General features: G+C 39.4%; 1 long non-coding RNA gene across 1 annotated transcript; it reads left to right on the top strand.

The window, feature by feature from the left end:
- The first annotated feature begins 5010 nt into the window (after window positions 1-5010).
- On the top strand, window positions 5011-14023 carry LOC121093434. Its single transcript, XR_005829572.1, has 3 exons — window positions 5011-5062; window positions 6340-6420; window positions 13885-14023. It is a non-coding gene; the product is annotated as an uncharacterized LOC121093434 (long non-coding RNA).
- Window positions 14024-14458: the final 435 nt, after the last annotated feature.

Here is a 14458-nt window from a genome sequence, read left to right as displayed (position 1 = left end):
CTTCATGATAAACTTATTGGGTACACTTGAGGGTCTGGCTGCCAGGCATCTGGAGTTCAGTAAAATTATTTCCCTGAATTAACTCTCATAGTGGTCCCTCATCTGTGGGACTTTGGTTCTGTGGCATAGAGCTGAGGGGAGGAAGCCTGGGGGTCTGTAGCTGCAGAGGGACCATGGAGGTCCCTCTAGAACCCAATCAATGTAGAGAAATAGACACGCTTTGCATTGGGTGGGTCTTACCTGCATTAGCATTTCCTTTAGTTCAAGAGGAATTTCCCCCCCTGGAGCACTGATGTGGGTCCCACAAAGGGTGATGTATACAAGTCCCCACGCATAAGCACTGCTCTTGCAAACTGTTGAATCTCAGCCCAGGGAAGCTGTATTTCAACCCTGAGAGGAGTACACAGAAGCAACACAGCAGAAATAAAAGAGTGTTTTTCATGTGCACTGCTGTCCTACACAGGGAACATTTCTCTTGTTCCGGTTTGGCAAGTACCACTTTGGACTTTTAACAACAAATGCCAGGAGCTCTAGACACTTTCTCCTTGGTGATCCCATTTCCTCCATCCTAACTTTGCTGCCTCACGAAAACGTGGCTGCTGTGCTTGAGCTTGGCCAAGCCTCTGCCTACCCGGTGTGGGGACCTCAGCCTCATTAGGCTGAAGTAAGGAGGACTACGTGTGAAGGATACTTGGCACCACAGAAGCAAGGGGCTTTATAAAGGCAGACTTGGCTTCCACACTCTGCCAAAACTTCGTTGCTTATGTTCAACCAGACAGGCCATTAAAACAGTGCCAGAGGCCTTTAGTGCCTCGTGAAAAGGAAACAAAGCAGCAAAATGGGGTTTACAGGATTACCTGTTTATCCCCCACCCCCTGCCTCACTGAAGCATCTTTGCCCTCTCACAGCTCCCAGGAGGTGATCTGTGACTGAGGCCATGGGCAGACCAGCCTCTCCAGGTTGGGCAGCCAGACTCAGGCAGTTGGAAATCATGGGACAGTGTCTGCTACTCTGTGTGCTCATGAGGTTGCCACTTAACTGGGTATGGAGGTAAATCAATCCATTAACCTATCCCAGCCATGGTCCTAATTAGTTGCATGTGTATAATCAGCATGCTCACAGGCATCACATTGGGGAATATTGGGCTGACAGACACAAATTTGTTACTCTGCATCTGCTGCCAGATTTGGGAAGTCTGAGGTTTTTGAAAAACGAATTAGAGCAACAAAACCCAACCAAATTTGCCAGCTAACAACATCCCTTGTGAACAGATGGCTGGGGACACCTTTTCTGCAGAAAGCCCCTTTTGACAGGAGACAATAAAAGTTCACAGTTAAAATGAAGTTCTTTCTGAAGTGTGTGGAGGAATGGAGAGCTTTCTCCCCTTTTACTGTGGTTTACATCTGCATCATAAAAGACAAAAATGGAAAGAACCCAGTGCTTTAACACTTGATACTATGCAGATAAATCCTACATTTGGGAGGGCGGTGTTTTTGTATCAAAATCCCATATCTGGCCTGACTGAATCTGCATACTGAAAAGATGGTCCCCAAAACCATTAACCCTGAAAAGTATAGGTGTAGAGGGGTGCAAAGCAAAATTATTCCCTCACCTGTGTTAGAAATTGTTGGTTTTGTAGCCTACAGTGATGTTTTGCCTTTGCATCATGATTTCCATCTGAAACCATAATGTAGTGTTCAGCTACTAAAAGAAGTCTGAATTGTTAATAAAGGAACATACACTCATGTGCTCACCAGTGTATGAAAACTACGGTTTTCTTATTTTATGAAGTTTTTATTACATACTTATATTCAGTATGGTAAAAATTATAGCTTTGTTTAGAGTCCCAAAAAGTTTTAATCGTGTGCTTTACAAAGTTTAGCTTTGTTGAATTACAACATTAATGCATATTTCAGCTCATGTAGTTTTGGGTTGGTTTGGGGTTTTTTCCTTCTTCCCCTGACTGCATGTTGAAAGAAAGAAGTTTGCTTTATGGGCTCACTTATATTTGATTTTCCATAATTATGGGCTATTTTGTGATATTTTCCATGGTGATAAACTGTTTGATGATGTGTGGCCTTTTTTTTCCTTCTCTTTTTATCCCAGTTGGATATTTTACACACTTCAGTTATTATTAGGAGAAAAATATATTCATAGAGGAAGACTCATCAAAATAACTATTAATCTTTCCAGTAAATCTTAACATACTTATTATTAACTAACTGTAAAAGTTGGAAAGTAAGTAAGTAGAAAGTAATAAAAGTAAGGAAGAAAAAATTCTAGGGGAAAAAATTCACTATAAGGAACAGTATTATTCACTGATGACAGGATTCCACAGTACCAGTTTAGATCTGGGGGAATTTTAGCTAGTTTTGACAATATGGCTTAATTAACTCTGTAACAAAGCCTCAGTGGAAAAATATTGTTTTTCTCATTAAATTAGCCAGCAAACAGTTAAAAAAAAAAAATGAAAGAAAAAATGGTATTTTTTTAAAAGATAGATTTAAAAACAAATTTTGGAAGTAAAAAAAATTACTGCAATTTCCTTATTTTCACTGAAAATCTCAGGTTAGAAATTAACAGTTTTCCCCAGAGAAATTTACTTTTAGTCAAAAAGCATTTTCTTTTTAAAATGTTTATTATTTAACAGGAGAAAATAATTGCTAGATAATCTCTGGACTTTCCTTTTGCAAAAATGACGGGCTGTGAGGGTTATCTGTGCAAAGTTCTGGGACAAAATCCATTCTGTTGCCTCAGAAGGGAAAGGGTTTGTAAGCTAAGGATTTAATAGTGCTCTGGAGAGCAGACTGATACTTAAAAAGTTAACAATACTGCTCTTAGCAGGGACCAGGATTTTTGAATGGTCACTTACCAAGAACAGATCTAATTTTATTCTACAGTTAGAAGCAAATTTATCTGCTGGTTGAGTCACTGCAACTAAGTTCTTCGTAACATCACCCTGTGTTAAAAGAGCATCCAACAAGTAATTTCAACCAGATCTGATCAAAACAGAACATCAGAAGATTGAATCCTGATTACTAAACTTCCTCTGAACTTGACAGACCTCTATGAAAAGAAATTCTTATTTTCCAATGTGTTTTATAGTGAATTAATAGTCTAGGCTCATACTGATGCCACAGAAATGTCAACAATAATGAAATGCTGTCTAGAGCTGTCTGTAACTAAACTCTCCAATAACTTTATAGAAGCTCCATTATAGAGCTAAATTTTGCAATACATTCTAACTTTGCAGACATTCATTCAGTACTTCTGCTGACTAGAAAAGGGTATTGTTTCTTCTCAGAACCTCCTAGATGTACCAGAGTAGAAATACCTATCCTGTTAAAAAGGACAGAGAAGTAAATCGCCACAATGAGCAGTTGATCCTTCAGATCACTCGACGCAGAAATACACTCAACCATACCTTTCACTGTGCAGCTGAAACAAATATTAGTGAAAGCTTATCTCCTGCCCAAGGCTGGGAACACTGTGAGAGCAAACCATGTCAAGACACTCAGGTTAATGTGCACAGCTAGCAATGTGGAGATGCAGGACCTAATCCCTTTCTGTCCTTATTGAGGAGAAATTTATTCTGGGCACCCACCTGATGGTCTCAGCCAGCTGATTGTCAGGTCAGCCTCCTGCAGTCGGTTATTCAGATGAAGAGGGGCAGCTCTAGCAGTGAAAAACAGTGAATAAAATCTCTTTTGTCCTCACTTGTCTGTAATACCACCTGACTTGAGGGAACTTTTGTCCAATTGTCACATTTCAACAAAAGCAATCAGTTTCAGTGAATCAAATTTTTTTCCCAATAAAGCACACATTGTAGAGAATCTGATTTATACACTGAAGGTTTGCAGAATCCAGCCTGTGCAATGCTGCTTCTGTTCAAATATCAAAACATTTTATAAAAAGTACATTGGGGAATCGATGTTTTATTATTAGAAGTGGAGGAGTGGTGGGTTAGGAACAGAAAGAAGTCTTGCCAACAGACAGCAGTGGAGCTCACAGACCAAACCAGGAGTCCTGCCTCCTAGTTTGTTGCATCAGTAGAGCTGTATGAAATCCTATATTGTTCTCTCCGTTCCTCTATTGTGTGAGTGGCCAAGAGACTTTTGAAAGGTTTGTAAAGCATTAGAATATATTCTTGCATAGAGAGCCTGTCGACCAATTTTTTCTCTGGAGAGATTTTGGTTATTTTTGGCTGAGTAAAATTCAGTCTTAGAATAAAGCACTCTCACAGATTGGTTTTGGTTCTGTTCTAATAGTCTGTTTGACAAAATAAAACTCAGTGTTCATGTCACTTGATCTGACAAGATGCCTCCTTTGGTACCAACTTTTAAGCTCCACTAAATTACAAAAGGGCTTAACCAGCTTTTCATTTTCCACAGGTAAGGAGCATGATGGGGCATGAGGAAGCGTTTGATGTTTCTTAGTCCATTTCTCAGTCATTAATGAAATCCCCAATGCTCTGACATCCCCAATTAGTATACTCATCTGTTACCTCTGCTTTGTTCAGTAATGCTGATCTATTGCACAAAGAGAACCAAGGTAAACCAGTTCCTGATTAAGTAATATTGTTTTTACACAGAAAGGAGGGTGCAGGGGGAAAATAAAAAGGAAACAAACAGGAATATTAGGATTACTGATTTAACTAATTAGAATCTTTAATTGTTTGTCAGTGCACAGCTTCAGGCAGTTTTCCAAATCAAGCCCTGGATGTGGGACAGAACTCTTGCCAGTCATTCCAGAGGCCCTAAGACAGCTGAAAGCCACAGTTAGGCTTAACGTGGGAGAAGGTGACACCTGTGAACAGCACCCCTTAGTTCTCCCACATCCTTCAGAATATGTTCTTCAAATCTTGAATCTTAGGAAACAATTAAGTCTCTAAAACTTACAATGGTGGGGAAACAAATGGACGTTCCTTCTTTACTGTAGCAAAGATGAATGGACTTGTTAGAATTTTTCTAGAAGATGCTTGTTTTAACCTGGGAATTTGCTTTTTGACTCCAGATGAAAAACTGTCAATCCAAACCCATCTTGAATGCTGAGGCCATGTAAAGTAAGTGAAAGAACAGTTCTATTTATGGTAATTTCTCAACTCCTGGATTTACTTTTATTTCTTTTCTTTGCTGTCTCCTTACAGGTGGTGCCTTCAGATTCTGATGTAGGATTAAAAAAAACCAAAAACAAACAAACAAAAAAACCCCACAAACCCCCAAGAATTAGAAAACCTATTAACTAAGATTTATATGGTGTTAACAAGCATCAATACATTTGACAGGCTCAATATAAGGGCATCCATTTTTGGCTTACATTCATGAATCAGCCCCATAGCTTCTGGCTCTGAACTTCTGCCTAGTAGTAAATTTAGCAGTTCAATTTGAAATAGATGTTTTTTTTTGAAAGGGTCTGTAAACCACAGTGATATCTAAACTGAGAAAGCAAATCCTTCTTTGCAATGAATAATTGCCTAAGTGATACTAAAACAAATATATGCTTGACTTGCAATTCTCAGCACTAATACAGTATTGTTGGGAGAACTGCCAATAATGCAAATAATGTAAATTACAATGAGGAGAACCTGTGTGTTATGAACCGGGTTTGGAACAAAGTTAGTGAACTTATTTCACTCAATTCTGGTGATAAATACTTGAGTTCATTATTAAGCTTCACTGGCAACCAGCATCAAATCAATGGTGTAATCAAGGGTAAATGCAGAAGAATGGAGCTTGCCCATGTTTAATTTTAGCAATACATAGAGCTTCTCATTGCTTGTTTAGGAGCAACAGATTTGTAGGTTACCTCACTTTTTCATCAACCACTTCACTACTACTGCAGTGAAATGTATTTTTGTAACACTTTTGCATAGCTACCCAAATCTTAAGTGTAAAACATGGGCTAACTATCAAGGTTCGCTTTTCAATGAATGGGAATAAGTTCCTCTCAACTTAGACATTTATTTTAGGATAGGTCAGCCTACAGGGGTTCTTCACCTTACAATTGCTTTAGAATAGATGCTTGCTTTTATTGATGTAAGACTTCCTATGTTGTGGTAAGCCTGTGTTGTCAAACTATTTCTTGTTTTGAGAAGAAACAATTTTCATACTAGTACAATAATACCAAAAAAGTTGGAACTACTCTGGAGTAGAATATGAGTCATTGTGTTCAAAATTAATGTTGCTTAAATCAGAGACAGGCAACATTATTTTCAAATTTCAGAAGCCCTGCCTTGTCCCAGTGGGGATTTTATACCAACTTACGTGAAGCAGTAAGTGTAAGGCTTATCAGGAACCCATGTATATTTACACTTAACTTTTAATGTTCTGTGCATAATAGGAAAGTCTTCATGCTGGACTGACAAGATGGTATCACATAAGTGACTTCCCGTTCCATGTCCTTCCTCCAGCAATCATACGCGTGAGTAGTTACCTGCTTTAATTATCTTTTGATTTAGAAATAGAGCTTGTGTTCTGATTATCCAGTTAGTTCTTAACAGTTGTGTCTGTTAATGACAGCATTTTTCCTTGAAAGATTTTAATTTGTCAAGCTAAAAAACAGGATGAAAAGGGGGGAAAGATGTCAATGTTTTTTTAGAGTTGCTGAATAATTTGCCTTGGAAGAGACCTTTGGAAGTCTCGGTTCTAAGCTCCCACTCAAAGTTAGAAAAGCTTGCTCAGGGCATTGTTTAGCTAAATTCCAAAAACCCACCTGAATGGATAATCCAGAGCCTCTTGGGCAGTCTGGTCCAGGGCTACTGCCATGGTAGATTTTCTGTTTCCCTCTGTGAAATTCCCTTTGCTGCAACTTGTGGCTGCTCTCTCTTGTTCTTTCCCTGCACTCTGAAGTCTGGCTTCTGCTTCTGCTGAACGGAATGACTGTCCAATTCATGCTGAAAGCAACAGCTAGCTCTCCTGTTAGTCTTCCCTGGCGCAGGTTTGACAGATCCCTTTCTCTCTCCTGGGCTTGCATCAGTATGTTCATGTCTCACTTGCATGGGTGGCCCAAAACCAGATACTACTCCAGAGGCCAACTTAACCAAGTGCCAAGTAGTAGGATTAATTAATTCCTTAGATCTGCTATTTATGCTCTCTTTAACACAGACCAGTACTCAGCCTTCATTGCTATAAGGATGCTCTGCTGACACACGTTCAATTTGTTGTGCACCAGCATCTATGTGTGCTTTTCTGCAGAACTTGTTCCTTGTGCAGTCAGTGCCCTGCTTATGCTGTTGCATGGACTTATTCTCTCCTGGGTGCAGGACTTGCATTTGAAATGTTTTAACTTCCTGAAATTCCCATTTGGAATGGGAACTTTCCAAACTTTCCCAGCTTGCCAAGATCTCTCTGAACAACAACCCTACCCTCCGAGCTACCAACAGCTCCCTCTCCCCTGCCTTATGAGATGTCACTTGTGACTTGTCTGAGGGTGTGCTCTCTTCTGTCAAGCAAGTTGTCAGTGAAGATGTTAAACAGTATTGGTCCATGACACCTGAGGAACAATATCACTCTTAGCTGGGCATCATTTAGGCTTCAGACTGTTATGTTGTTTGAACGGCCCAGCCAGTTTTGCACCCACTTTGTAGTCCACCCATCCAGCCCCTATTTCCCCAGTTTGGCTACAGGGAAGCAAGTTGAGATGAACTATATTCACTGGTCTCCCCTTGTCTACAGTGTTAGTTACCTTCTCATAGACAATTCTCCATCATCGGGGCGTGAAAGAGAGAGGTGTGAAGAGTATTTTCCATTAGGAGGGTTTGCACACACAGAACAACTCTAGCTTCTGTTTTCCCTATTATTAAAAGAAAGCCACAGCCTTTTGCTGAATATGTGACAGCCTCCACATGTGAAGGTTTTAATCGGGCCATTATTTACATTACAGACAGCCCAGAGCAATTCACAGTAAGTGACAAAAGGTAGCTCAGGACTGTGAAATCTAAGCTCCTTTGTGAATATGACCCAAAGAGACTTCCGAAAGCCCTAGTCTGGGTCTGTAACCTATCATTAGAAACAACTCTGCTGCTGGAGGTGAGAGGAGCAAAATATAAGTCCCTTTGCCTCACTGATCAGTAAAGAGCCTGTGCTACTACCAGGGCCCTAGGCACATTAAAGTACAAGTCCTTTGTCAGTCTAAAATGTCCCCTGCAGTTTTACCTTAAGATCTGTCTACTTTTAGACTGCAATACTACGCTGTTGGAGATTGCTTGATTCCTGTGGGGTTCAAAGCATTAGCATTCTGGGGAGCAGGGAGCAAGTGGGAAGGAACACATTCTTGGTATGTTATAAATGTTTATCTCTGATCACACAGTTTTAACTATCCTTCAGAAAACAAACAGAAAAGCCCTGATTCTAATTGCAGCTAATTTGCTATAAAATGAATGCTTTATGGTCATTGCTTTCATGTGAATTAGTCAAATTTTACAATATTTAAGGGTTATCTGACCCAAGGAATCTCTTAATAAAGCTGTTGAGTAACTAAAAAGAGCATACCACAGCGTAATAAATGATGAGGGCAAATACAGCATAAACCAGCTCTTAAGTCTAACATGTACTTTGAAGCTTTAAAAGAGAGGAATTCCCCAGAGCAGTGACCTGTCTGCCTTCACCACCCAATGGGAAATGAGTTGTTTCCTGTATGCAGGGTGAAAGACCCATTTCCCCCACTGCTTCTTTGGAGGAAAAGGAAATGTTTGTGCCTTGCCAGGCAAAGGTTTCCTCAGGAGTTTATTGCTGTGCTCAGTCCAGGAAAAAGTGCACAACCAACTCAATGTGATCAGCCCACTGGAAGAAAACAGTGAGACAGGTCACCTCAGTCTGACTGAAAGGCTCAAAGCAGGGTGTCCATGAATTCTGGGAGATGGGATTGCCTCTTGGTTTTCTCTGACACCCCATTAGGGAAGAAAAAGAGGCCGTGGCTGACAGTGTTACAAACCCTTTCATAACAACTCTGCCTTCCCCACCAGTCTCTAGTCCTGACTTACTGCTCCTGTTAGCCTCTTTCAAAGGCCCTGGCTCATCATTTTGTACCACTCTCTTGATACCACACCAGTCAGGCAGATAGGAGACATATCCATGTGCCTGAGATGACCCCTGTCCTTCTTTGAAGAGGTTGCAAAGGCTGCTGAGCTAGTAGGGCACTTTCCTTTCTTCACTCTGACTGCAAAAGCATTCTCTAGTTCTTTCACCTGCTGACTCCACCCTTTGAAGGCTCTTGCTCAGTCACTTATTTTACAACAGATTAGGAGGGGAAAAAAAGACTTTTCAGATCATCTTCCCAGTGGAGCAGGTGCTAGGGGATTTTGTAATAATACTTTGAATTTATATGGTCTCTCTCATCCAAGAAGCTCTGAAGGACTTTAAGGTTCATTAAGTCTCCTTATCCACCAGCATTATTATCCCCTCTTAGAGATAACAGCACCAAGTCTTAGTGCAACTGCACTTTATCTGCAGATAAATGAATGGCCAGGACTAGGAATGGGGGTATCTCATCTCCCATTCTTCAGTAGTAACCACAAGGAAACATGGCTTTGCCAAAGCCTCTTGATGTGGTGATCTATATTTTACATAGCTTTTGCATAACACTATGTGATTTATTTTAATGCAAATGTTTGTGTGAAAGGTGCATAGTTTTCCATGATCAAAGGAAATATATGATATTCTGAAGGCCAAAGCAATTGAATATTAAATTATATTAACAGTTTCTATTTATATTGTACATAATGATAAGACTTTAGAATGTAAGATAATTGGACAAATTATCTGCTTTTCCATGCTCCATATTTCAAGTTTTTAACTGCAAAATCTACAGAAAGGCATAGTTGGGGGGAAAAGAACATGCTTGTAGCTCAGTGCCAGAGACATAACATCAACCACACTCCTGATGGGGATTACTCAATCATGGTAATCCATGTGTGCTTAGACAGCTGTTGATGCTTGACAAAATTGACAGTAGCCACAGAAGGTCTCTTCATTATGATATACAACACTGCATGGGTAGGAAAGTGAATATTCTAGGAAGCTCATGATGAAAGGGAAGTATAAATGTCCTGCACAGTCTTGCTTTATGAGCACAAACCAACAGGCTGGAGGCTACTTGCTATTCCAAAGTTTGCCATGGATTTATAGTTTGACCTTGGGAATGGCACTTGTTTCCCTTCCTACATTTTTCATTTTAAAAAAAAAAAAAAAGTTAATCAGAACCAGATGAAATCATAATACGATTGAAGGGCAGAAAACAGCCTATTCCCTGTCATACCACCCAAAGTGTATGCTGTCTTGAGTAGTTGGAAAGGGGCAGAAATAGCACAGACCTTCTCTCTCATTGTATAAGTTTGTGTTGCCTGGTTTGAAACAGCAGCATCCTCAGTTCCCAGCCACCCACCACTTCTGCAACCATAAATATCCAAAATGATGCATTTTCTAGGGTGAATGAAGTCTTGCACAAATAGAAATGGCTTTTCAGACTTTCAGGGAGATAGTGACTCATGAACAGGCGTCAAGGCTATTCCTCTGGTAAAGCTCACCACTGAATCTACCCTGAAATTTTCTGAGGAAGCAAGAGAATCTGCCTGGTCCTGCTCAGGCCTCACTATGGTGTGATCTACAGCTATCATCCACCCTACCCTGGCTTAGCTGCAAAAGCAGGTGTTGCTCTCTGTGCAATACCACATTCTGTGCATGTTCCCTTGTTCCCTACAAATCACTTCGGGTGAGCCAACAGCCATTTCAGCCTTTCAAAGCAGCTTGTTTTTATTCCTCAAGAAAGAGTTTATAGCTAGGATTTAATAAGCCTGTAGTGCTTTATATTTTGGCAAAAAAAATTATCAAAAAAAAATCACATTCTGCCTGACACAAGCTATGTAAACAAGGGCAGTGATTATATATTCGAGTGATGGAAAGAATGTGATGTTTATACAATAGGATAATAGACAGAATATTTCTGATTCAATTGGTGATTATTTGCCATAACCAATGGAATTTTTATTTTAGTACAATAGGCTTTGACATTTTCACCCTGAAGTAATAGTGTTCACAAATCTGGTATCTCGCCAGTCTATCTACTGGGTATTCTAGCCTAATATTTTCATGCTGTGCAGCAATTAATTTTCTGAGGCTGTAATGTATGTTGGTTTTTTTCAGAATTTCATTCTTTATATTCCTTTCACACCATTTTTCAGCACAATTGAAACTGAACTCTGTTGGTATTAAAAGTAGTGCAAGATAATCTTTCTTAGCCAAAGCTGGAAATCTGGCTTTCATCTTCTTTAAATCACAACGATGATGGTAGCTACACATACCAAAAATGGACATACAATAATAATATTTTTGCTTCTTTCCTGTCACTTCCTGTTTATTTTTCCATGTCTCTCTTCATTTCTTCCATCTCTTCTGTTTTTGAAATATTTTCTCCTTTATTCAGTCCTTACCTAAGAGAAATAAACCACTTCATTCTACCCTCCCTTTTTTCCTCCCACAACTCACCTTTACTCTCTACCAATAAAATGTAAAATGTCAGGCTTGGTAGGAGCCTAAATACAGAGAGAGACAGGACTGCCCAGAGCCTTTAAATAGAATCTTTCTTCCACATGTAACCAGAATGTGGATTAATGAAAGACTATGCATTGCAAGTTTTGGCTGTTTGGTTTTTGTTTTTGTTTTTGTTTTTTTCTTCTTTACAGACAACAAAAAAGAAATCAAAGTCTTCATTATGGGTATGTCAGTCAGACAAATCCAGTAAAACACCTGACAGACAGATCACACAAGTAAAGCAGCTACCTGCTCTCTTTGCTGTCTAATGAACCTGGAAGGAGTTGAGGAAACTGCACAAGCAGCCAAGAAATTACCAGAATGTCTAAACGCATTTTGTCTAACCACAGAGGTGACAAAGCCTCCATAAACTTGCAAATTTGAAGTTAGAGGAGAGAAAATATTCTGAGGAAAATCACATTAATGATGCAGAATATTCACTCAGTGAAGTATAACTGTCTGCTGATTCTTTTATATTGTCTGAAGTATTTAAAATTAAATAGGACAAAACAGTAGACTTCTGCCACATCTTCCAGGTAACTAATATTAGAGACCAAGAGCACTTCCAACCAAAGAGTTTTTCTTACCAGCTTGTCACTACTTTACTAATGCTGTAGGTCAGAGACCTTGTATGACCTGAAGCAACCCTCCTTTTGCTCAGGACATTTCCTATTGTTTTTTAATCCCATTATAAGTCTCTCTGTGGCCTCTGTAATGGATTTTGTTTTGTTTTGTTGGTTTTTTTACTCTTCCCTTCCATACTAACAGGAGGATTGCAAAGGTATATTATCTGTGATATCTATAAGAAAGCAATAGGCCAGGACCCAGCACAAATGGCTTCTGTTTCTTATCTCTTCATTGTTTCTTTCCCTTTTCATACAGAAAACCATTAAGGGATAGAATAGATGAGGAAGCTGCATCACTCTGTCTGGCTTGGTCCACACACAAAATTCAGAGCTATTGTGTGTACAAATCCCAGCTTTTCCGGTAGGAATATTTAGACCAAAAATGCAGAATGCAGAAAAAAAATCCGTATACTAAAGAATGTAAGTTAGTACTGTGGATTTAGTTTGATGCTTCTGGAGGACAATTGCCTTAAACTTTGTAATGAGTAAGGAGTTACTCTTACCAGTAAGGAAAGTACTATTGCTGCTTCCCATAGATGAGAGAAGTGACTGTTGATGTAGGCATTAACAAAGGCTGCTCTCACAAGGACAGTATTTATCTGTTTTATTGCCCAGAGCATAACCTAGGACTGGTTTCCAGGATGACTCTTTTAGGGAGTTTCTATCTTCCTTTTGACAAAGGAAAGTGTATAGGAGAGATTCTGTGAGTAACCTAAGATAAGATTTCTTTGCCTGGCTCTGTTCCTAGATTTCCAGGATGACAATTGACAGGGTGTATCCAGAAGCTAACTTTAATTAAGGAAAGCAAACAGAAAGAAAGTGTTATCAGACGTGGGTGAGCAATATGGTGTTCTTCCTCCAAAGAACTTTGCAAAAACTGAAGAAAGTGTTTTTGCTAATGTTTCCAAGGAAAACTTGGGAACTCAAAACTTTAACCTAGTTTTTTAGGTTACAAAAAACCTTAAAGATTTTTAGGTTGCCAAAAATAACATGATAACATTAAAATGTTTTCTCAAATGTAGATTTTGCATGGTTCATATCCTCTTATGATTATTATTAATTTTAAAGTACTAAAGCAGACTTTGCATTCATCTTTCAAAAAAGAACCCCAAAACTTTCTAATAGAAAGACTATGTATGGCTTTTTTTTCTTTCATGTCTTGTGTTTTAAATAAAGGACAAAACAGGGGTGGGAGAGGTCCCCTAAGGTTAAGCTAACTCTACTATGTGGCTAAATCTGTTTGTTCATCTGACATGTCAGAGAACTTATGTCACTTCATTCTAAATAGCAGAAGTAAGGCTGTTAAAAATCAGTATTACTTAGTCATACAATGTGCCAATGTGCATATTACTTGTTCTTTTACTGGCTACAAGATAATATCCTATTATTGCTACCAGCTGCTAATTAGCTGCTAATTAATAGATTGATAGACTCTGAAGCTGGGGGGGGGGGGGTGGCGGGGGGCACGGACGGGACCATTAGCTCATCTAGTAAGACCACAGCAGTCTTAACACATCTCACCCATGCTACCAGAACTTGTGTGTGACAGGCTGATACATAATTTAAAGACAATTCTAAGTGATGTGAATTGTCCCATATACCTAGACTGTTGGATCCAGCCCCCTATCCAATCAAAGGAGAAGATGTGGGTCAATTAGAGACAGTTGAGTCTATTATTTATGGATGTTCCCTCTTTGAGCTATGATTAGAACTGTTCTTTTCCAATATTTTAGACAAACTTGAATCATCCTTGCCTCTTTCCATGATAAAGAAAACATCCATTATTGGAGCACCACAGTCTGATAGTTCTGTCAGAGAAAAAGACTACTCAGCTATGAGCAGTGTTTTTGAGAGATGGAATAGCCTACCAGGAGGAAGGTAAGTGTCCTGTATGCAAAACAGGGGCTTTCAAAAGGAAGGAGTTATATGTACTATTTTAATGTATATTATTCCCTTTACTTGTGAATAAGGCAGAATGGGTCAGGGATGTGATGTCCAGGGAAGCCTTAGGTGCAGTGACAGTGTAGTTTTAGATCCTGATGGAAGAGAGGAAAGCAGATAACAACACAAAGACCCTGGATACCAGGTAAGCAGACTTGGGTGTCATCAGCAAATGGGTACACAGGTTCTATCACTTTTGCCCAGTTTATCAGACTGCCCAGAGACACTGAACTTTCTGTCTTTGGACAGTTGTAAGACTGGACAGGACAAGGCTATGAGCATCTGTATCTAACTTTGCAGTTACCTCTGCTTTGAACAGAGGGCTTGGTTATAGACCTCCAGAAATCCCTTACAACCTAAATTATT

Source organism: Falco naumanni, chromosome 9 (assembly GCF_017639655.2).
Source record: "Falco naumanni isolate bFalNau1 chromosome 9, bFalNau1.pat, whole genome shotgun sequence".
NCBI classification, from domain to species: Eukaryota; Metazoa; Chordata; class Aves; order Falconiformes; family Falconidae; genus Falco; species Falco naumanni.
Note: the sequence above shows the minus strand (reverse complement) of the source record. Positions and strands in the feature narration are given on the sequence as shown.